The 22,507-nt window shown below is 39.6% G+C and overlaps 1 protein-coding gene across 9 annotated transcripts in view; it reads left to right on the top strand.

Moving 5' to 3' along the window:
* The window catches only part of LOC129643110 (DNA methyltransferase 1-associated protein 1-like), a 189,680-nt gene that overhangs the window by 119,421 nt on the left and 47,752 nt on the right, over positions 1-22,507 (top strand). The gene's annotated exons all lie outside the window — the stretch shown is intronic.

Genomic DNA, 22,507 nt, shown 5'->3' on the forward strand with positions numbered 1-22,507 from the left:
TTTCATTCCAATCCCAAAGAAAGGCAATACCAAAGAATGCTCAAACTACCACACAATTGCACTCATCTCACATGCTAGTAAAGTAATACTCAAAATTCTCCAAGCCAGGCTTCAGCAATATGTGAACCGTGAACTTCCTGATGTTCAGGCTGGTTTTAGAAAAGGCAGAAAAACCAGAGATCAAATTGCCAACATCTGCTGGATCATGGAAAAAGCAAGAGAGTTCCAGAAAAACATCTATTTCTGCTTTATTGACTATGCCAAAGCCTTTGACTGTGTGGATCACAATAAACTGTGGAAAATTCTGAAAGAGATGGGAATACCAGACCACCTGATCTGCCTCTTGAGAAATCTGTATGCAGGTCAGGAAGAAACAGTTAGAACTGAACATGGAACAACAGACTGGTTCCAAATAGGAAAAGGAGTTCGTCAAGGCTGTATATTGTCACCCTGTTTATTTAACTTATATGCAGAGTACATCATGAGAAACGCTGGACTGGAAGAAGCACAAGCTGGAATCAAGATTGCCGGGAGAACTATCAACCTCAGATATGCAGATGACACCACCCTTATGGCAGAAAGTGAAGAGGAACTCAAAAGCCTCTTGATGAAAGTGAAAGAGGAGAGTGAAAAAGTTGGCTTCTTCACTCAACATTCAGAAAACGAAGATCATGGCATCTGGTCCCGTCACTTCATGGGAAATAGATGGGGAAACAGTGGAAACAGTGTCAGACTTTATTTTTTTGGGCTCCAAAATCATAGCAGATAGTGACTGCAGCCATGAAATTAAAAGACGCTTACTCCTTGGAAGGAAAGTTATGACCAACCTAGATAGCATATTCAAAAGCAGAGACATTACTTTGCCAACAAAGGTTCGTCTAGTCAAGGCTATGGTTTTTCCAGTGGTCATGTATGGATGTGAGAGTTGGACTGTGAAGAGGGCTGAGTGCCGAAGAATTGATGCTTTTGAACTGTGGCGTTGGAGAAGACTCTTGAGAGTCTCTTGGACTGCAAGGAGATCCAACCAGTCCATTCTGAAGGAGATCGGTCCTGGGATTTCTTTGGAAAGAATGATGCTAAAGCTGAAACTCCAGTACTTTGGCCACCTCATGCGAAGAGTTGACTCATTGGAAAAGACTCTGATGCTGGGAGGGATTGGGGGCAAGAGGAGAAGGGAACGACAGAGGATGAGATGGCTGGATGGCATCACTGACTCGATGGACGTGAGTCTGAGTGAACTCCAGGAGTTGGTGATGGACAGGGAGGCCTGGCATGCTGCGATTTATGGGGTCGCAAAGAGTCGGACACGACTGAGTGACTGATCTGATCTGATAAAGCAAATGAAAACATTAAAGCAATGAATTTAAAATATTGTATATTTAACTGTTAAAGGATTTAGGTTAGATATGTTATTTGTGCTTTTTACTAATTTCCAGGATAGCACTGTTTTATAAAACTGTTTTTGGATTTATTCTCTTCTTCCTAATTTATTCTCTTCTTATCTAATTCCTGAGTCATTGGAATTATTAAAATATTCTGGTAACTAATTCTGTTTTGCAAATATCTCCTCCCAGTGTTTCTTTTACTCCTGATTTTTAAAAAGATTTGTATCTTGTCTATGAAGTAACATCAACTCTGTGCCTGCAAAAGCATATGTTCTGTAGTCTCTTTTAAAAATTTTAAAAATTTTCTGTTGACAGTTAAATTACTTGTCTGTCTGTAACTGATTTTTACAGAACTAGATCTCTCTGTGTTTCTTCCCAAATTTTAAAGTTTCCCAGTGCAGATAACTGAAAATTCTTATTTTCCATTCTACACTACCAAGCCATACATCAGGTTGTGCAGTTATCATAAAGTATAGCAGAGTCAACACAGCAGTTAGAATAGTCTGATTCATACAATGGTGTTGACTGGTTGATTTTGGTTTTACTAGAAGTGAACTCCATAGCAAGTCTACTTAATTCTTACTTGATCTGCATTGGAAGAAAAGTTCTAGATCACGTGAACAAAAGTCTAACCTGATTCAGAGAAACAGAAGTTCAGTGGGACTCTGTGTTGTTCTAGTACAGGTGCAACACATCCGTGAGAGCCCGATATCTGTTCCAGCAGAGTCTCACATTTCAGGGACAGGGAGAACAGATTTCCCAAGAGAATCACTAGCAAAGAAATTGAAAGGTCCATTCTAATTCTGCTTTTTAGTTTCAAGACAAATCTATTCTACCTGTTTGGGAAACACAGACCTATTTAAAGGCGTTAGTTTCAAGGAGTATATAATGCACCTTGAAGGGCAGTACCCTGTTCTTAGACTATATCATACCCACGTTGCTCTTTGAGAAGCTTATTTCTGAAAATACACATTCAAACATGGAGTAAGTGGGATCTTACTAGTCCCTGCTGTTGTTCAGTTGCTAAGTCATGTCCCGACTCTTTGCATCCTCATGGACTGTAGCATGCCAGGCTTCCCTGTCATCCACTATCTCCCAGAGTTTGCTGAAATTCATGTCGATTGAATCATGATGCTGTCTAACCATCTCATCCTCTGTTACCCACTTCTCCTTTTGCCTTCAATCTTCCCCAGCATCAGGGTCTTTTCCAGTGAGTTGGCTCTTCACATCAGGTGGCCAAAATATTGGAGTTTCAGCTTCAGAATCAGTCCTTCCAATGAATATTTGCAGTTGCTTTCCTGTAGGACTGACTGGTTTGATCTCACAGTCCAGGGGACTCTCAAGAGTCTTCTCCAATACCAGTTTGAAAGTTTCAGTGCTTTGGCACTCAACCTTCTTTATGGTCCAACTCTCACATCTGTACATGACTATTCAAAAACCATAGCTTTGACTAGACAGATCTTTGTTGACAAAGTGATATGTCTGCTTTACTAATACACTGTCTAGGTTTGTCATAGCTTTCCTTCCAAGGAGCAAGCATCTTAATTTCATGGCTACAGTCACCGTCCACAGTGATTTTGGAGCATAAGAAAATAAAATATGCACTGTTTCACTTTTCCCCCTTCTATTTGCCATGAAGTGATGGTACTGGATGCCATAATCTTAGTTTATTTATTTAATTATTTTTAAGCGTTGAGTTTCAAACCAGCATTTTTGTTCTTCTCTTTCATTCTTATCAAGAGGCCTTTTAGTTCCTTTTCAATTTCTGCTACTAGAGTGGCATTATCTGCATACCTGAGGTTGTTATTTCTCCTGGCAATCTTGATTCCGGCTTGTGTTTCATCCAGCCGGGCATCTCACATGATGTACTCTGCATATATGTTAAATAAACAGGGTGACAATATATAGCCTTGTCATATTCCTTTCCTGGATTTGGACCAGTCAGTTGTTCTATGTCCAGTTCTAACTGTTGATTCTTTGGCATATAGGTTTCTCAGGAGACAGACCTTGCTATCCTAAACAATTAGAAAAATGTATAAAGTAACTATGTTTCCCCAGTGTACAATAAACAGAATGGGACTGTGGTCCCTGAGATAAAGGAAACAGTTAAAAGGAAATCTTTTGATCATTTTAAATTTCTTCCTGGAAGAACTTTTGTACTGTAGCTTAAGAACAGTAAACTCGTGCAAAGCAGAATAGTCTTACTGAATTGAGGAGAGTGAGATAAAAGATCATGGGAGCTCAAGTGGAGAAGAGCTGGCTATTAGGTGAATAGATCCAGAAGTTGATGGGAACCTCCAGTATCTGTTGCAGATTACTAAGTACCTTTATTAGGATGAACTGTCACAAGGTTAAACAAACTGGCAGTTAACTGCCCGTTTCTCTGAGCTCGTACAGTATGCAGTTCCATCCGGTCAGAGGAGCGTCCTCATCGAATTCACAAGGATGCATGCAGGGAACTTTAGTCTTGAACATTCACTCAGTCCCTCTGAGATGAAGTGATTTTAGCAGGGCTGCCATTGAGTCTTTCTCTTATCTCTGTTAAACTCTTGAAATCTATTGGTGTTAGACACAGCTCTTAGTTTTTACTAATTGCCTGCTGACTGCTCTGTTGTTTTTGACAGTAAGCTGGGGATAAGCTGCGTTCCATGGTCTGATCCATTAAATTCAGACCACTTTGCATGGGCAGATTATGAGACTAGCCTTTGAGGTTTGTTCTGATCCTGAGATTACTCTTCTTAGCTGCCTCTGTCCCTGATATTCTCTTGTAAACTAGGTGGCCTCTGTGAGCTTGTTGATCTGATGGAGCTGTCAGCCTCTCTCAACTTAAATTCTTACCGCCAAAACCGACATTGTTTTTAAAAGCACCCCGTAGGCTCAAATTTTCCCACATTCTGTTTTACATAAAGTCAGTTTCCTGGGGAGAGCTCCAGAGTTCTCTGGTGATAGGGCTGGCCTTTCCCCTTGTTCCAGAGCTGGGGTAGCCACAATGGCCCATTTCTCGGGGAGTATCACTCTAGCTTTGTAAGCAGGGAGCTGGATAGGAGTGCTGTCTTACCGTCTTTTCAACTTGTCTGAAAAGATGTGGGAAAAGGGCAACTAGGTATCGGATATTCTAGGTGTGTCGTGACTGGGGTTAGAACCTCTGCCTTCTGCGTAGGGACCGGGATGTGCAAGGGAGCCCTTGTCCTTTAAGCTCTGCATGCTTGCTCCGTGTTGTCCCACTCTCTAACCCGATGGACTGTAGCCCACCGGGCTCTTCTGTCCCTGGAATTCTCCAAGCAAGAATGCTGGAGTGGTCACCAGAGGATCTTTCTGACCTAGGGGTTGAACCTGCTTCTCCTGCATTGGCAGGCAGGTTCTTTACCACTGGCAAGCCTCCTTTAAGCTGTACATGCTCAGAGTTTAGACTCAACAACCCATTGCTGGAAGGATATGGGAAAAGATGGTTATGTTTTCTAATCCTGGAGTGGAAGCTGGGGAAGAGGAGACCCCATTTCTTGACCATATTTGCCATGGGTTTATATAAAGCTAAGCTGATTTGGGGAGGAAGTGGCTCATGGTTTACATGCCATAGACTCTCACTGTTCTTATCCTTACCAAGATTTAGTAAATTTTCTTGAATGAATTTTTTTTTCATTTGCTGGATGCCAAAAGAGCTTCTTACATTGCCATTCTAGAAGTCATACTTCTCTGAAATACTGTTAATTTTTTTCACTACATTAGAATAATTAGTTTTTTCTCTGCCATTTAAAAACATATTAAACATGAAATCTAGAAATCATGTTGTTAATAGTACTTTTCTGTAAAAAGTACTATGTACATTTTCTATACAAATGACAGACTGTGCAAAATGTGTCACACCTTTAAATAAAAATATTGTTATTAGAAATATGGAAAAATCATGTTTTCCCTGAAACAGCATGATGTGTGTTTTTATATAACAGCAGTAGAAATAAACATTTTGATTTGTATTCTTTGAAATAAATCTTTTGTTGAACACCAAACACCAGGAGCTTTTTTAAAAAAACATTTCCTCTGCAAACACAAGTATACATGATTTATAAGATTATTCAGCAAAGATTTTCACAGTATTTAGAATGGGTAATTTGTATATGCTGCTTTTGAAAGAATCAACTGACAGTTTATTGTAATAAATAAGACGTTCTTTTCTTAAGGCCTTTAGAAATGCAAAACTTCTTGCAGTTAACAACTTTATGTACAGCTATTTCTACTTATTTAATACCTGAATGCTTGATTCCTCACCCTGCAATGTTGCCTTTTATAGAGACACCAAATCTGATGTGTACATTTTTATTTTTTTACAGAGCCTACTTGTGGGCTCATTAAGGGTATAAAAAACCCGCAAAGAATTATCCATGAAGTCTCTGGATAAAAGCGTGACAAATAACAGCTGATAGACCTTGTGAAGGAGTCTATCAGTGTAAAGACATATAAACCATAAATGTCAAAAGGAAGAATTCCTTGAAAATAGAAAATTAGAAGCCACTTTGGAAGCCTATTTAGTTAGGCCTTGGAATCTCTGCTTTAACAATTTTGAAGGGCAAAGAAAAAGTCATTTGATTTAATGTACATTATCACACATTAGTAGTTACTCAGATGTTTTGGCCATTTGTAGTTAATAAAAATAAACCTAGTTATTATATCATACCCAAATTTTATATATATTGGCTATAATGTAATAGCCAACTCATTGGAAAACGCCGTAATGCTGGGAAAGATCAAAGGCAAAAGAAGGGGCCATGGGGCATCAGAGGATAAGATGGTTAGGTAGCATCATTGACTCAATGGACATGAATCTGAGCAAACTCCAGGAGATAGTGAAGGACAGGGAAGCCTGGCATGCTACAGTCCCTAGGGTCATAAAGAGTCGGACACGACTTAATGAATGAACAACAACTAATAATGTAAATTATTATTTAATTTGGCTCACCTGAAATATTCCTAAGCAGGGCACAAGTTTGATTTAGATTTAATCCTTTTAATTATTTACATATTCATTCTACAAGTATGTGTTTGAGTATGTAGCATGTATTGGTCAATGTTTTTAGTTCCTTGTTTAAAAATATAGACCCTTTGTATTTAAGCTCATTCAGCTTTTCAGTGTACTTCACATGGCTATATTTATACTTCTAGCCAGAACCTTCCAAATTCATATTGACTGAATATAATAAATAATGTGTGTGCTTACCATCCTCATTAGTATAGTGGTCAGTATCCCCACCTGTCACACGGGAGACTGGGGTTTGATTCCCAGATGGGGAGGCAGCATGCCCTTTTTGGGCTTCCCTGGTAGCTCAGCTGGTAAATAATCCACCTGCAGTATAGGAGACCCTGGTTCGATTCCTGGGTTGGGAAGATCTGCTGGAGAAGGGATAGGCTGCCCACTCCAGTATTCTTGGGCTTCCCTGGTGCCTTAGCTGGAAAAGAATCCACCTGCAATGGAGGAGACCTGGGTTTGATCCCTGGGTTGGGAAGATGCCCTGAAGAAGGGAAAGGCTACTCACTCCAGTATTCTGTCCTGGAGAATACCATGGACTGTATAGTCCATGGGGTACAAAGAGTTGGACACGACTGAGCAACTTTCACTTTCATTTAGTCACTTAGTTGTGTCTGACTCTTTGTGACGCTATGGACTGTAGCCCACCAGGCTCCTCTATCCATGGGGTTTCTCCAAGCCAGAATACTGAAGTGGGTTGCCATGCCCTCCTCCAGGGGATCTTCCCAACCCGGGGATCAAACCCAGGTCTCCCACATTGCAGGTGGATTTTTTACCTTCTGAGCCACCAGGGAAGCCCATAATAAGTATTAGGGTGGAATATTTGATACAGTTACCTAGATTGACAGAACTGGTCTTTAATACTTAATTCCTAGAGAATGACTTCAGATTTACCTGGGATTCTTCCCCCACCCCCCACAATTCTTGTGTAATTGTGATGCACCACCTAGATGCCCTCTCAGTTTTCTTCCTGGTTGTTGAGAGGGTTGCAAAGGATAGCCTTAGCTTCAACTTTTTTTTGGAGATACTGAAGAACACTACCTTGCCCAGAGTTGTGCTGCCTTTCAGGGCAGTCCACAACCAATGCCTGATCAGCGAGGGGATATTAAACCCTGGCCCTCTTATCTCCAGCTCAGAAAAACTCTGAGGTCATACCAGTCTCCACGCCAAGTCCTCTGCTGGGACTGCATCATGGATCAGGGTCATCCTCTGTCCAGCTATTTCTTCCTCCCTTCCCACGTGCTAATCTCTGTCTCAGAGTCTACTTCCTGGGAAACTAACCTGAGACAGGTGCCAAATCCCATCCATTCAACTGGGACAGAATCCATGGCCACATGAGATGAGACAAAGGGAAGCAAAGGGATTGTTGTGAACTAAAACACTGTGAAAGGTGTTTTCTCCTGAAAGTGGCTTTCAGGATATTGGGTACCACAATGAGTAAAATTTCCTAAAATGTTTGAGGTTTACTTTTTTTAAAAGAAAGAATTTCTAAAAAGATATCATCATCTACTATTGCCACTTTACAGAAAATAAAATTTGAACTTCAGAGATGCTAGAAAGTATATTATCTATTATCTTCATTAAACAAATCATAATATTGCATTTATTAAAGCTTTCATTTTTTGGGGAAAATTTTTAGTACAGGGCAGGAAATGCTTCAATATGGAGTTACACCACTTTGGAATATACCCCTGCCCAATATTTAATAATTGCTTCAATCTCTTCCTTGTTTTTGCATTGTCATTAAAATTATTACATTAAAATTTTAAAAAATTATACCTGATTATACTTCCACATCCAAATAGTGGAAGTCAGAGCGTAGAGTTGTCAAGATATTGTGGAAAACTCTCTGTATAGTTGTTGCATTGTAAAAAGATACTATAAAAAGGACCAAACAAAAGGCTTATTAGTTTGTTACTGCTTTTTGGCTCAGTTGTCACAGGAAATATTTTAAGGGCAGTAATCCCAGGTTTTGTCAAAGTAGTCTCACAACGTATTTCTGAACTCATTTTACTTTTGTTTCTGTTGTCTTTATAGAAAAAAAGGGAAATTTTTTTGTCAATAAAATGAGTTTGCTAACAGGAAATGAATGATAAAAATGTAGATTTTCATTTATATGTGTTTTATTTTTACATTTGTCATCCTATTTTTTGACAGCATCTATACCAGCAAGATAATAAATATTTTACTACTCCATGTGTGTTCACAGGCTGCCACTCATTGCTTTTTCTAACACATCTTCAAAGAGTTTACCTTGCTTAAACATTTCTCTGACTTACTGAAGACTCTTGGAGAAATATGTATGTTTTACTGATTTGCAACTCATAAAGCAGCTTTTTATATTCCAAGTAAGGCTGAAAAAGCGATGATTTTAGGCCTAGCCACATTTTGAGGGAAACTTGACATATGCCACAAGGAAACTTGAAACATAAATGAAAGGATATCAAATCAGCATTTTTATTTTACACCACTGACAACATATCACAAGTCAAAAATAATTCCAGCTGGACTTAAATAAACAAACTGTCTTATTTTGAAAGTTGGTATGTCATTTTTGGTTCAGTAAGAGTGGAAATGTATACATTTTTAAATATTACTCTTTTGTAATATGTAAAATCCTAAGTTGATAGACTTGCTGTCAAATGCTTTTAAAAGAAAAATAGCCAAAAATAGGCATAGTGATGAATTGTCAGGGATCCTGTAATCAAAGATATTTCTGCATTGAAAAAGCCAAAATTATAATAGATTTAGAAAGTTACTTATAATTTTTGATAAAATATTATTTTATGGACGCTTAGAAAAACAGGATGACAAATGTAAAATTATTGTGTACCTCTAGAAGGTTATATGCACCTAAGTAAGAAGAGTTTTTCTTGATGTGTCCAGTTCCTCATCTTGAGTACTGACATGCTGATTTCTAAAAAGAAATAGAATGAGTCATCATAGAAGCCACACAGTTTGTAGTGATACTTAGTCCAAGATGTGGCTTATGAGAATTTCAAAATTTGAAAAGCAATTGTTTTATCCAACTTACTTGACTCTCTTCAGTTCAGTTCAGTCACTCAGTTGTGTCTGACTCCTTGCAACCCCATGTCGCAGCACGCCAGGCCTCCCTGTCCATCACCAACTCCCGGAGTTCATTCAGGCTCACGTCCATCGAGTCAGTGATGCCATCCAGCCATCTCATCCTCTGTCGTCCCCTTCTCCTCCTGCCCCCATCCCTCCCAGCATCAGAGTCTTTTCCAATGAGTCAACTCTTCGCATGAGGTGGCCAAAGTACTGGAGCTTCAGCTTTAGCATCATTCCTTCCAAAGAAATCCCAGGGCTGGTCTCCTTCAGAATGGACTGGTTGGATCTCCTTGCAGTCCAAGGGACTCTCAAGAGTCTTCTCCAATACCACAGTTCTAGAGCATCAATTCTTTGGCACTCAGCTTTCTTCACAGTCCAACTCTCACATCCATACATGACCACAGGAAAAACCATAGCCTTGACTAGACAGACCTTTGTTGGCAAAGTAATGTCTCTGCTTTTGAATATGCTGTCTAGGTTGGTCATAACTTTTCTTCCAAGGAGTAAGTGTCTTTTAGTTTCATGGCTGCAGTCACCATCTACAGTGATTTTGGAGCCCAGAAAAATAAAGTTTGATGCTGTTTCCACTGTTTCCCCATCTATTTGCCATGAAGTGATGGGACCAGATGCCATGATCTTTGTTTTCTGAATGTTGAGTTTTAAGCCAACTTTTTACTTTCCTCTTTCACCTTCATCAAGAGGCTTTTTAGTTCCTCTTCACTTTCTGCCATAAGGGTGGTGTCATCTGCATATCTGAGGTTATTGATATTTCTCCTGGCAGTCTTGATTCCAGCTTGTGCTTATTCCAGCCCAGCGTTTCTCATGATGTACTCTGCATATAAGTTAAATAAACAGGGTGACAATATACAGCCTTGACGTACTCCTTTTCCTATTTGGAACCAGTCTGTTGTTCCACGTCCAGTCCTAACTGTTGCCTCCTGACCTGCGTACAGATTTCTCAAGAGGCAGATCAGGTGGTCTGGTATTCCCATCTCTTTCAGAATTTTCCACAGTTTATTGTGATCCACACAGTCAAAGGCTTTGGCATAGTCAATAAAGCAGAAATAGATGTTTTTCTGGAACTCTCTTGCTTTTTCCATGATCCAGCAGATGTTGGCAATTTGGTCTCTGGTTCTGCCTTTTCTAAAACCAGCTTGAACATCAGGAAGTTCACAGTTGACGTATTGCTGAAGCCTGGCTTGGAGAATTTTTAGCATTTCTAGCGTGTGAGATGAGTATAATTGTGTGGTAGTTTGAGCATTCTTTGGCATTGCCTTTCTTTGGGATTGGAATGAAAACTGACCTTTTCCAGGCCTGTGGCCACTGCTGAGTTTTCCAAATTTGCTGGCATATTGAGTGCAGCACTTTCACAGTATCATTTTTCAGGATTTGAAATAGCTCAACTGGAATTCCATCACCTTCACTAGCTTTGTTTGTAGTGATGCTTTTTAAGGCCCACTTGACTTCACATTCCAGGATGTTTGGCTCTAGGTGAGTGATCACACCATCGTGATTATCTGGGTCGTGAAGATCTTTTTTGTACAGTTCTTCTGTGTATTCTGACTCTCTTAATGTGACCTATATTTTTTAGTCATTTGCCATTTTAGTCATTACAAAGTAGTGAAAATTTGTGCTGGTTGATACTTTTATCTTTCTGTTTCCCAAGGTCAAATCCTTACCCTTAGACTTTTTCATTTATGTAAACTCCTCTCCATTTCAACTGCCAGTATATGTTATAAACTTTTAAAAAAGTTTTATCTTATACCACAATCCCTAATTATTTTTATATTAAAATAAATATTGACACACTTGTAAACTGATGTAATAATAGCCCTCACCAAAGACAGCTATATATTAATGAACTCATTAACTAATTAAAACCAGGGCTGGTTAAGTGTCTTACAATTAGAAGCCACTATGCAAGCATATGTTGAGCTTTTATAGATGAATTGACCACAGTTCCTATTTTTTTAAGACAATACATTGACAATTTTGGTAGTCTAAGATTGATGTGAATACTACACTAACTTACTCCTTCTTACTAAGTTTATTCTGATACAAATTCGATAAGCCGTTTTTGAACATCCTCTGTGTTCTGGGCGCTGGGAATAGAACAGTGAGGCAGGTACACCATTGTTTTCCCTAAGATTACACCTAACAGGAAAGTAGGTATATGATTCAGGCCTTTGTCAGTCAATAAGTACATGCCAAATAAAAATCAAACTTCAATGCTGTGCAGAACAAGGATTCAAGACCCTCCCTAATGACCGTAAGGTGACCACTCTCCTGTACAGTCACCTGGTCTCAGACAGTTTACTGATGTGCAGACTCCTCAGGTGTGTGAAGATCCCTCAGTGGTTCCCAGTTTGTTTACCCAACAGGAAAGTTGCCTGCAGGGCCTGGCTTTTCCCAAGGCACACCTTTGCTTACTGGCTCAATTGCATTGGGTCTAGTTGTTGCAGTCATGTTCATATTACTCTATTCCTTTGGATGAGGACTTACTAAACCTAATTGTTTACATATTAATTAAATTAATTGTCTAGTAAGTTATAATTTGAAAGAAAGGCTTCCTAGAATTATGCTACTATGCTATATGGGAATAACATCTTTCCACCATTACAACAAACTTCTTTGCCTATTTGTTTACTGTGGGAACCCGAGGATTGCAGAAAGTAACACCCCAGGCACAGTTTTGCAAATACACTGGGTCAGAGTCAGTTTGAAGCAGTTAGGAAGCAGTACTGGTATATACAGCTGAGGTCCAGCAGTGTCTGAAACATCATATGCAGTTATTTCCTGGAAATCATTTGCCCTAAGAGAAACGGACACATGGGAAGAAATTCAGAGAAGACAAAAATAAATTAAAACATTAAATATGAATAAGTTAAGGTCAGGTTGCTTGCTTGCTTGCTCAGTTGCTTCACTGTCTGACTCTTTGTGACCCCCATGGACTGTAGCCCACCAGGCTCCTCTGTCCATTGGGTTTTCTAGGCATGATTACTGGAGTGGGTTGCCATGCCCTTCTCACAGTCAGGATAGTGCTCACCAGTTGTTTTACATATATAAAAAAACATAGAAGAGACCAGAAGAATGGTTCAGAGACCTTGGAATTGAAGGAAAAATTCTGTTTTATTCCAGCCAAGATGGATAAAAATCAGAAAAACTGCCTATTACAAAAAATTCTTGAATATTCCTATTGTAATTTTTTTCTTTGAGACTACTTATGAACTGTCTCCTTTATCGATTGTTTTCCTGTGTTTTCCCCCAAACTGCTATTAATATATCTGTGCTCAAGATACATTTTTATCTCAAGTATCTTATAAAACTTTTTTAATAGATCCGTATAAAATTATTTACCTTCAAAGTTTTATAGAAAATGCACATTCAGTTTAACTAGCTGAAGTAAAGAGGAGCAACATGATATTACAGTGTCATAGTGAATCCTGAGAGAAGCCATTTGAATAGTGGGCCAAGTATAGCATGTTAGATCTCCCAGACCATTGCATCAAATTACTGACAGGGAAGATGAGTTCTAGAAGGGTTAAGCACCTTGTTGCAATTAGTTACTGACACAGTTGGCTAGAACCTAAAGCAGGTCACGTGGTTTGCTGCTTGGCCCCATGTCTGCCCAACCTAGGATTGCTAAATTACTATTCAGAACACGACCTCACTGCCCTGCAGTCAGTACAGTTAGACATCAACACTCTAATAATATTTCCTCTTGAAAATTCTGTTGTCTTTGGTAATGCAAAATTTGGAAAACAAAATCAAATTTTTGTATCTTAAAAATATTATAGTGCCTTGTAATGACATCCGTGCTCTCTGCTCTTGATCTTATTGTAAAATCCAGAATTATTTTATGTACATGAAAATTGAGTTTAAAAATTTTGAAAAAAATTATCGTTTTAAATAATGCAATGAAAGGAATTTTGAGGAGCTATAAAGTTAACTCTGAAATGATCAAAGTGAATTTAGGGATTCCAGTTGAATTGTCCTTGTATTGAGGAATTCAGCTAGGAAGGGCAAGAGAAGGAATGTGTCAAATAAAGTATACTGATTTAGCTGCTTTTCCTTCTGGGTCTGCACTGAAGTGGCAGAATATGAGACGCAACTATATATCAATCTCCATAGATGAGTGGCTTCCCAGGTGGCTCAGTAGTAAAGAATATGCCTGCCAATGCAGGAGATGCAAGTTTGATCCCTGGGTCCGGAAGATGCTTTGGAGTAGGATATGGCAACCTGCTCCAGTATTCTTGCCTGGAAAATTCCATGGACAGAGGAGACTTGCAGGATACAGTCCACAGGGTAGCAAAGAGTTAGACATGACTCCGCTACTGAGCACACACACGCCACATACAAAGTTATGGAGAAAAATATGACAGTAGAAAACTTTAAAGGTGAAAAGTAGGATAAATATTAATTAACTTGTCAGGATAAATTGGGAACCTACCCTGGGGTGCAGGGGAAGACACGATGCAAGCAAATCAACCTTGCAAAGTTCCCTCTAGAAGACTTGGAAAGTGAGAGAAGTTGGTGTTTCAAAGGTGCAAAGAACAAGGTCCAGGATATTTCAGTTTATTTATTTATATTTTTAGAAAAGTATTTGTTGTTAAATCACTGTGTGTGTGTGTTGCTCAGTTGTGTCCAGCTGTTCGCAACCTATGGACTGTATCCCCCTAGGCCCCAAAACTCCTCTGTCCATGGAATTCTCTAGGCAAGAATACTGGAGTGAGCTGCCATTCCCTATCCAGGGAATCTTCCCCACCCAGGGATCAAACTCAGGTCTAATCACAAAGTCCTTGCATTCCTGAGTCCTTGCAAGTCTTTGCAACCTCATGGACTGTAACACACGAAGCTCCTATGTCTTCCACTATCTCCCAGAGTTTGCTCGAATTCATATCCATTGAATTGGTGATGCTGTCTAAGCATCTCAGCCTCTGTCGCCCCCTTCTTCTTTTACCTTCAGTCTTTCCCAGCATCAGGGTCTTTTCCAATGAATTGGCTCCTTGCATCAGATGGCCAAAGTAGTGGAGCTTCAGGTTTAGTGATAGTCCTTCCAATTAATTTTCAGGGTTGAATTCCTGTAGGATTGACTGGTTTGATCTCTCTGCTGTCCAAGGGACTCTCAAGAGCCTTCTTCAGCACCACAATTCGAAAGCTTCAGTTTTTCAACACTCAGCCTTCTTTATGATCCAATTCTCACATCCATACATGACTAATGGAAAAACCATAGCTTTGACTATATGGACCTTTGTCAGCAAAGTGATGTCTCTGCCTTTTATTGCACTGTCTAGGTTGATCATAGCTTTCCTTCCAAGGAGCAAGTGTCTTTTAATTTCATGGCTGCAGTCACCATCTGCAGTGATTTTGGAGCCCAAGAAAAGAAAATATGTTACTGTTTCCCCCTTCTGTTTGCCATGAAGTGATAGGATCTGATCTTGTTGTTGTTGAGTTTTAAGCCAGCTTTTTTGCTCTTCCTCTTTCACCCTCATCAAGAAACTCTTTAGTTCCTCTTCACTTTGTGATTAAAACGGTATCATCTGCATATCTGAGGTTGTTAATATTTCTCCCGCCCAGTCTTGATTCTAGCTTGTGATTCACCCAACCCAGGATGTCACATGATGTACTCTGCATGTTTGTTAAATAAGCAAGGTGACTGTATACAGCCTTGTGGTACTCCTTTCCTAATTTTGAACTAGTTCATTGCCCCATGGCTGACACTAACTGTTGCTTCTTGACCTGCATACAGGTTTCTTGGTAGACAGGTAATGTGGTCCAGTAGTCCCATCTTTTTTGAGAATTTTCCACAGTTTGTTGTGTTTCCACACAAAGGCTTTAGTGTAGTCAATAAAGCAGAAGGAGATGTTTTTCTGGAATTCTTTTGCTCTTTCCATGATCCAGCAAATGTTGGCAATTGGATCTGTGGTTCCCCTGCCTTTCTAAACCAAGCTTATACATCTGGTAGTTCTTGGTACATGTGCTGCTGAAGCATGGCTTGAAGGATACTGAGCATAATCTCTAGCATGTGAAATGAGTGCAGTTGTATGGTAGTTGGAACATTCTTTGACATTGTCCTTTGGAATTGGAATGAAAACTGACCTTTTCCAGTCCTGCTGAGTTTTCCAAATTTGCTAACATACTGAGTGCAGCACATTAACTTTATCATCATTTAGGATTTTAAATAGCTCAGCTGGAATTCTATCACCTCCACAAGCTTTGTTTGAATAATATTCTAAGACCCACTTGATTTCCAGAATGTCTGGTTCTAGGTGAGTGACCATACCATCATGGTTATTCAGGTCATTAAGAACTTTTTTTTTTTTGGTACAGTTCTTCAGTGTATTCTTGCCATGTCTTAATCCTTTCTGCTTCTGTTAGGTCCTTACTGTTTCTGTCATTTTTCATGCCCATCCTTGTATGAAATGTTCCCTTGAGGCTCCAGTTTTCTTGAAAAGATGTCTAGTTGTTCCCATTCTACAGTTTTCCTCTATTTCTTTGCATTTTTCATTTCAGAACGCCTTCTTTTCTCTCCTTGCTATTCTGTGTAACTCTGCATTCAGTTGGATATATTTTTCCCTTTTTCCTTTGCTTTTCACTTCTTTTCTTTCCTCAGCTATTTGTAAAGGCTCCTTAGACAACCACTTTGCTTTCTTACACTTCTTTTTTATTGAAATGGTTTTGATCACCGCCTCCTGTAAAGTGTTATGAATCTTCATCCATAGTTCTTTAAGCACTCTTTCTACCAGATCTAATCCCTTGAATCTATTCATCACCTCCACTGTATAATCATAAGGGATTTGATTTAGATCATAACTGAATGGACTAGTAGTTTTTCCTACTTTCTTCAATTTAAACCTGAATTTTTCTATAAGGAGCTCATGATCTAAGCGACAGTCAGCTTAAGGTCCTGTTTTTGCAGACTGTATAGAGCTTCTCCATCTTTAGCTGCAAAGAATATTATAATTAATTTGATTTTGGTATTGACCATCTGGTGATGTCCATGTGTAGAGTCATCACTTTTGTTGTTGGGAAAAAGTATTTGATATGACTAGGGTGTGCTCTAGACAAAATTCTGTTAGCCTCTGCCCTGCTTCATTTTTGTACTTCAAGGCCAAACTTGCCTGTTATTCCAGGTATCTCTTGACTTCCTACTTTTAAATTCCAATCCTCTGTGATGAAAAGGACATTTTTGTTTCATGTTAGTTCTAGAAGGTTTTGTAAGTCAATATCAGATCAGATCAGTCGCTCAGTCGTGTCCGACTCTTTGCGACCCCATGAATCGCAGTACGCCAGGTCTCCCTGTCCATCACCAACTCCTGGAGTTCACTGAGACTCACGTCCATCGAGTCAGTGATGCCATCCAGCCATCTCATCCTCTGTCGTCCCCTTCTCCTCCTGCCCCCAATCCCTCCCAGCATCAGAGTCTTTTCCAGTGAGTCAACTCTTCGCATGAGGTGGCCAAAGTACTGGAGTTTCAGCTTTAGCATCATTCCTTCCAAAGAAATCCCAGGGCTGATCTCCTTCAGAATGGACTGGTTGGATCTCCTTGCAGTCCAAGGGAACTTGCCAATTTCAGCTTCTTTAGCATTAGTGGTTGGGGCACAGACTTGGATTACTGTAATGTTGAATGGAAATGAACCAAGACCATTCTGTCATTTTTGAGATTGTACCCATGTACTGCATTTCTGACTCTCTTGTTGCTGTTGAGGGCTACTCCATTTCTTCGAAAGTGTTCTTGTCCACAGTAGTAGGTATAATGATCATCTGAATTAAATTCGCCCGTTCCTGTCCATTTTATTCACTGATTCCAAAGATTTCCATGTTTGCTTTTGCCATCTCCTGTTTGACCATTTCCAATTTACCTTGATTCATGGTCTTAACATTCCAGACTCCTATGCAGTACTGTTCTTTACAGTGTCAGATTTTACTTTCACCACCAGACATATCCGCAACTGAGCATTGTTTCCACTTTGGCCCAGCCCCTTCATTCTTTCTGGAGCTATTTGTAATTGCCTTCTGCTCTTCTCCAGTAGCATATTGGAGACCTTCCAACCTGGGGGGCCCATCTTCCAGTGTCATGTCTTTTTGCTTTTTCTACTGTTCTTGGAGTTCTCACAGCAAAAATACTGGAGTGGTTTGCCATCCTATCTCCAGTGAACCACATATTGTCAGAATTTTTCAGTATGACCTGTCCATCTTGGGTGGCCTTGCAAGGCATGGCTCATAGCTTCATTGGATCTTGCAAGCCCCTTCACCACAACAGGGCTGTGATTTATGAAAAATATAGAGATATATGTTTTTTAAAATTTAAAAGGGTGAAAAACAGTTAAACTATGGAAGGATGCACAGAGCACTAGTAGAAGTGGAATGTTCCAGGAGGAAAACTGATCACTTGCAGGGTGATGTGTGACGGTGAGGGCATGCCCTTTTCTCTGTTAACTATTTAAAATGAAAAGGGAAGTTGGAGAAGGATCATCAAGAGATAGGTGTCCTTTGAGATCCAGTGTTTTGAGGAGAGATCCAGACGAGAAAGAGCAGAATCAAGGGAAAGAGAGAGGAGAGAGGAAGAGACAGGAAGGAGGAGAGGACTGGTGAGACAGAAGGAAGAGAGGGAGAGATTCAAGAAGCAGATGAGTATCCCAAGAGAAAAAACAAAACAGAAATAAATGATTTGGCATACCAGACCAGGTTTTGAAAAAACATTATTTTAAGAATTCTGAAGTCCAAGAAAGGTCTAAAATTACATAGCAAGACCCTAAGCTTCAAATAATAAAAGCAAAGATGGGGAAATTTTTTTCCTTTGTATTAATAACAAAAAAAAAACTCTCCCACTTTACTAAAGAATAAAAAAGAAAACTGTTTTTCTCTTGGTATTTGAGATAGAATGGAATCACCTCTTCTATTGATTTGTGGGTCCAATAAACGTCTAACGAATTCCATGTTATATTGATAACTGTAGTTTTATTGTTAATAACTGAATATTTCTCTTAGTAAACATAGTAATTTTCATTAAAAAAAAAAAAAGGTAATAGCCAAAATTCAATTATGTTCAGTTCTTTCATAATTCTGAGGCCTACAATCATGGTTTTGTATTGACTTCTATTGATTTAAGTACATTTTTACTTGTTACTTTCTCAGAAGACCTCTTAAGCAAGCCTGCAAATGTCTCAATACCAGACTGGCCACTTTTTATGCCAACTATGTTAATTTTGTATGCATTACTAAGAAGTTTCAAATTATAGCTAGTGTCCACTAAGCGGTGATATTTGTTTTATTTCCAGTGAACTATATGAAGGTATATTCAGGTGAGATGAATGACAGTTGCTTGTGTAACACTTGCTCTCCCTCTTTTCTGGGGATGGTTAAATTTACATGATGCCTGTGTGAATTTATCACCATCCTTACTTAGCGTTCCACACCAGCCTCTCAACAAGCATGCAACTAAGTGAAGACTATCACAATGAAGGGGCAGGTATATGCTTTTCAGGACAGTGCTTGCGGACTTCTGCAGTGACAGTGGAGCACAACAGACACTCGTTTCCACAAGTGGAGAGGTGGTGTGACATGGTGGCTCAAAGTATGGGTTCTAGAACCTGGCTGTAAGTTTCCATTCCAGCCTCATGGCTGGATTTGTGGTTGTAGGCAAATTTTCAGCCTTGTTATTCTAAATTTCCTCTCTGTAAAATCAAAGTAAGGTTGTTTAGAAGATTAAATGTCATAATGTATATAAAGAACTCAGAACAGGGCCTGGAAAAAGAGCAAAGCACCATATTAACATTTGCTATCATCATCATTAATAGAAGCAGTAAATAGTTATAATTCACTGTTATTATTCCTAAACAATTGTTAAGTAAAACAGCAGAGGTATTGGTTAAAATGCACATAAGTAATTTATCTTGGTCATCTTGGTTTTGATAACATGGGATTTATGACTGACACTTGTTTAAAAACTATTGCCATTTCACTTTCTGTTGATTTTATACATGTGTTGTTCAATTAATATGTGCCCAATGTATTAATTTGCTTTGCTCATTCCCACATGTTCTAATCAAGTTAGACCACCTTCACTCAGTGGTCAGAAGATGCTACATGTAATTGAGTCTCCTAATATCTCAGGGTTTCAGGGGGGAACTTGTGGTGGTGACTTTACTCAGAGGGTGTTTTCCTGAGTTGACTTGCACAGTGATAACTAAATTGTTATTTCAGCTTCTGTAGGCATTATCATACAGACACAGAAAGTATCAGAAATACTCAGTTGCTATAGGGGAGACAGAAAATATGTTGGTAGATAAGGCACCTCCAGGAATTATATAAAAATATGAGGTGGTATCACAATAAATGGGGAAATGTAGATGTGGACACTTCTATCCATATTTGAAATGAGGAAATCAGGGATGAGAATTGATTTCCAGAGAAAGAAGTAACCAGTGGAGATGAGACTGGGTGTGGAGTTTGAAGCAATGGGGCAGAGCACAATGATTGTAGCATTTATGAGACTAATGAGTAAATTAGCTTAGGAATTTGAACCAACAGTCCTAGGAGAATGCTGCTGGATTCAAAACAATAGGAGGGATGAAAATAGTTGTGTAGAAGTAAATCTGTTCAGATCAGATAAGTCGCTCAGTCGTGTCCGACTCTTTGCGACCCCATGAATCGCAGCACGCCAGGCCTCCCTGTCCAACACCAACTCCCGGAGTTCACTGAGACTCATGTCCATCGAGTCAGTGATGCCATCCAGCCATCTCATCCTCTGTCGTCCCCTTTTCCTCCTGCCCCCAATCCCTCCCAGCATCAGAGTCTTTTCCAATGAGTCAACTCTTCGCATGAGGTGGCCAAAGTACTGGAGTTTCAGCTTTAGCATCATTCCTTCCAAAGAAATCCCAGGGCTGATCTCCTTCAGAATGGACTGGTTGGATCTCCTTGCAGTCCAAGGGACTCTCAAGAGTCCTCTCCAACACCACAGTTCAAAAGCATCAATTCTTCCGCGCTCAGCCTTCTTCACAGTCCAACTCTCACATCCATACATGACCGCAGGAAAAACCATAGCCTTGACTAGATGAACCTTTGTTGGCAAGGTCTCTGCTTTTGAATATGCTATCTAGGTTGGTCATAACTTTCCTTCCAAGGAGTAAGCGTCTTTTAATTTCATGGCTGCAGTCACCATCTGCAGTGATTTTGGAGGCCAAAAAAATAAAGTCTGACACTGTTTCCCCATCTATTTCCCATGAAGTGAGGGGACCAAATGCCATGATCTTCATTTTCTGAATGTTGAGCTTTAAGCCAACTTTTTCACTCTCTTTTTCACTTTCATCAAGAGGCTTTGTAGTTCCTCTTCACTTTCTGCCATAAGGGTGGTGTCATCTGCATATCTGAGGTTCTTGATATTTCTCCCGGCAATCTTGATTCCAGCTTGTGTTTCTTCCAGCCCAGCGTTTCTCATGATGTACTCTGCATAGAAGTTAAATAAACAGGGTTAAGACCATTCAGTCTTCTGTTCTTTGGTGAAGTATTTCCCATGCTCATGCCCATTTTCACCGTAGTCAGAGCAAACTTCCAGAAATTTGAATCAGACAATAGCAGAAATTCTCTTGCTACCATTCTTTACCCTCTTTCCACACTCACTCCTCAGAGGATGAAGCTCAGGGATGTTGCAGACTTTCATGTTTCATCCCTTGTGTACAGACATGTGCCCGTGCATAGTAGGAATCGAAATAAACTTTAAATTACATTATTGAGTGGAGATGAAAATTTAAGAAAAAAGAGTGGATATGGCCATGGCCTCAAGCTAACAGGAGACTTGACATAATAACTCAGGGTTGTGACGGAAGCAAAGGCTCTTTTAAGTCAGTAACGTAGTTTTGGAGGAAGTTGTCCTGAGTATGTGGTGGCCGGTTGATCGTTGAGCTAGACTGAGGCAATGGGGTCTCCTCACCTGCTCCCATGCTTGGAATGTACAGTTGTCCTCTTATTTCTACAACAGGATCTGTTTTCAAGGCTACAGCCTTGAGAGAGTAAGTGTGGTCGAGACCATCTGGTCTGTGTACATGACTGGACCAATCAAAGTATAAACTAAAAGGCCTGGGGGTGAGGGTATGTGTGGAGATCTCGTCTTGTAATCTCAAGGCAGGCCTTATGGGTAAACTTGGTGGTTTATTATTCCTTCCACATGCCCCATCTGGAGGGTTTTGCCTCTTTCTTAGGTCTCTCTTTGATCTTCGTGTATGTGGACCAGTTAATGAACCAGTGCATTCTGGTTATGCAAACAGGAAAAAATGACGAGTGTAACAGAACTGGAAAGACCATTCATTTATTTCCCCACTGGGAGATGTGCCTAATACTTACAGATAATTTGGAGAGGACGCAATTACCCTGACACCTATAATAAAGGATTCAGCAGTGTTTTATATCTACCCATCTCAGTTCCCCAGCCTGAGGTCTGAAATGGACTCCCCCTCTTCTGTCTCACTGAAGATAATTTTGTTAGGTAATAGTTTCTCTATGTTGTGAACAAAATACATTAAAGGACAGAAAAAATTGGGCTTTCTGATTTCTCAGAACGGAGTAGGTACAGAAAGAGTTACAGTGATCCATGCTCTATAAGAGTCCTTGCTGGTCACCAGACATTGCTAACACACGCTCTACCAGGCAGATGAAAACACTGTGTAGGAACAGGGCAAAGTCACTGTCCTTTGCTAAATCATTTTATGTTTTCTCATTTAAAAATGGGTCTAAATACTATTTAGTTATGTACAACTAAAAACCACTTAATCTTATTCCTTGTTAGTTTTTGATATTCCTTAATTTGCCCTATTGTAAAATATATGCCAGGATTCAACACGACACATTTTTTTTTCCATGTCTATTAGTAATCTTTTCTTAAATAAAGGAATGCTTTCAGCCAGTGTGGTATAGAGCTGTAATTTTGTTTGTGCACATTTATTCATTGGGATCAACAAAATAGGTCAGCTCCACGGCTTGTCTGTGTAAACTTACAAGTGACATAGAAATAGAGATATTCATAACTCTAGGTTAT

Source organism: Bubalus kerabau, chromosome 2 (assembly GCF_029407905.1).
Source record: "Bubalus kerabau isolate K-KA32 ecotype Philippines breed swamp buffalo chromosome 2, PCC_UOA_SB_1v2, whole genome shotgun sequence".
NCBI classification, from domain to species: Eukaryota; Metazoa; Chordata; class Mammalia; order Artiodactyla; family Bovidae; genus Bubalus; species Bubalus kerabau.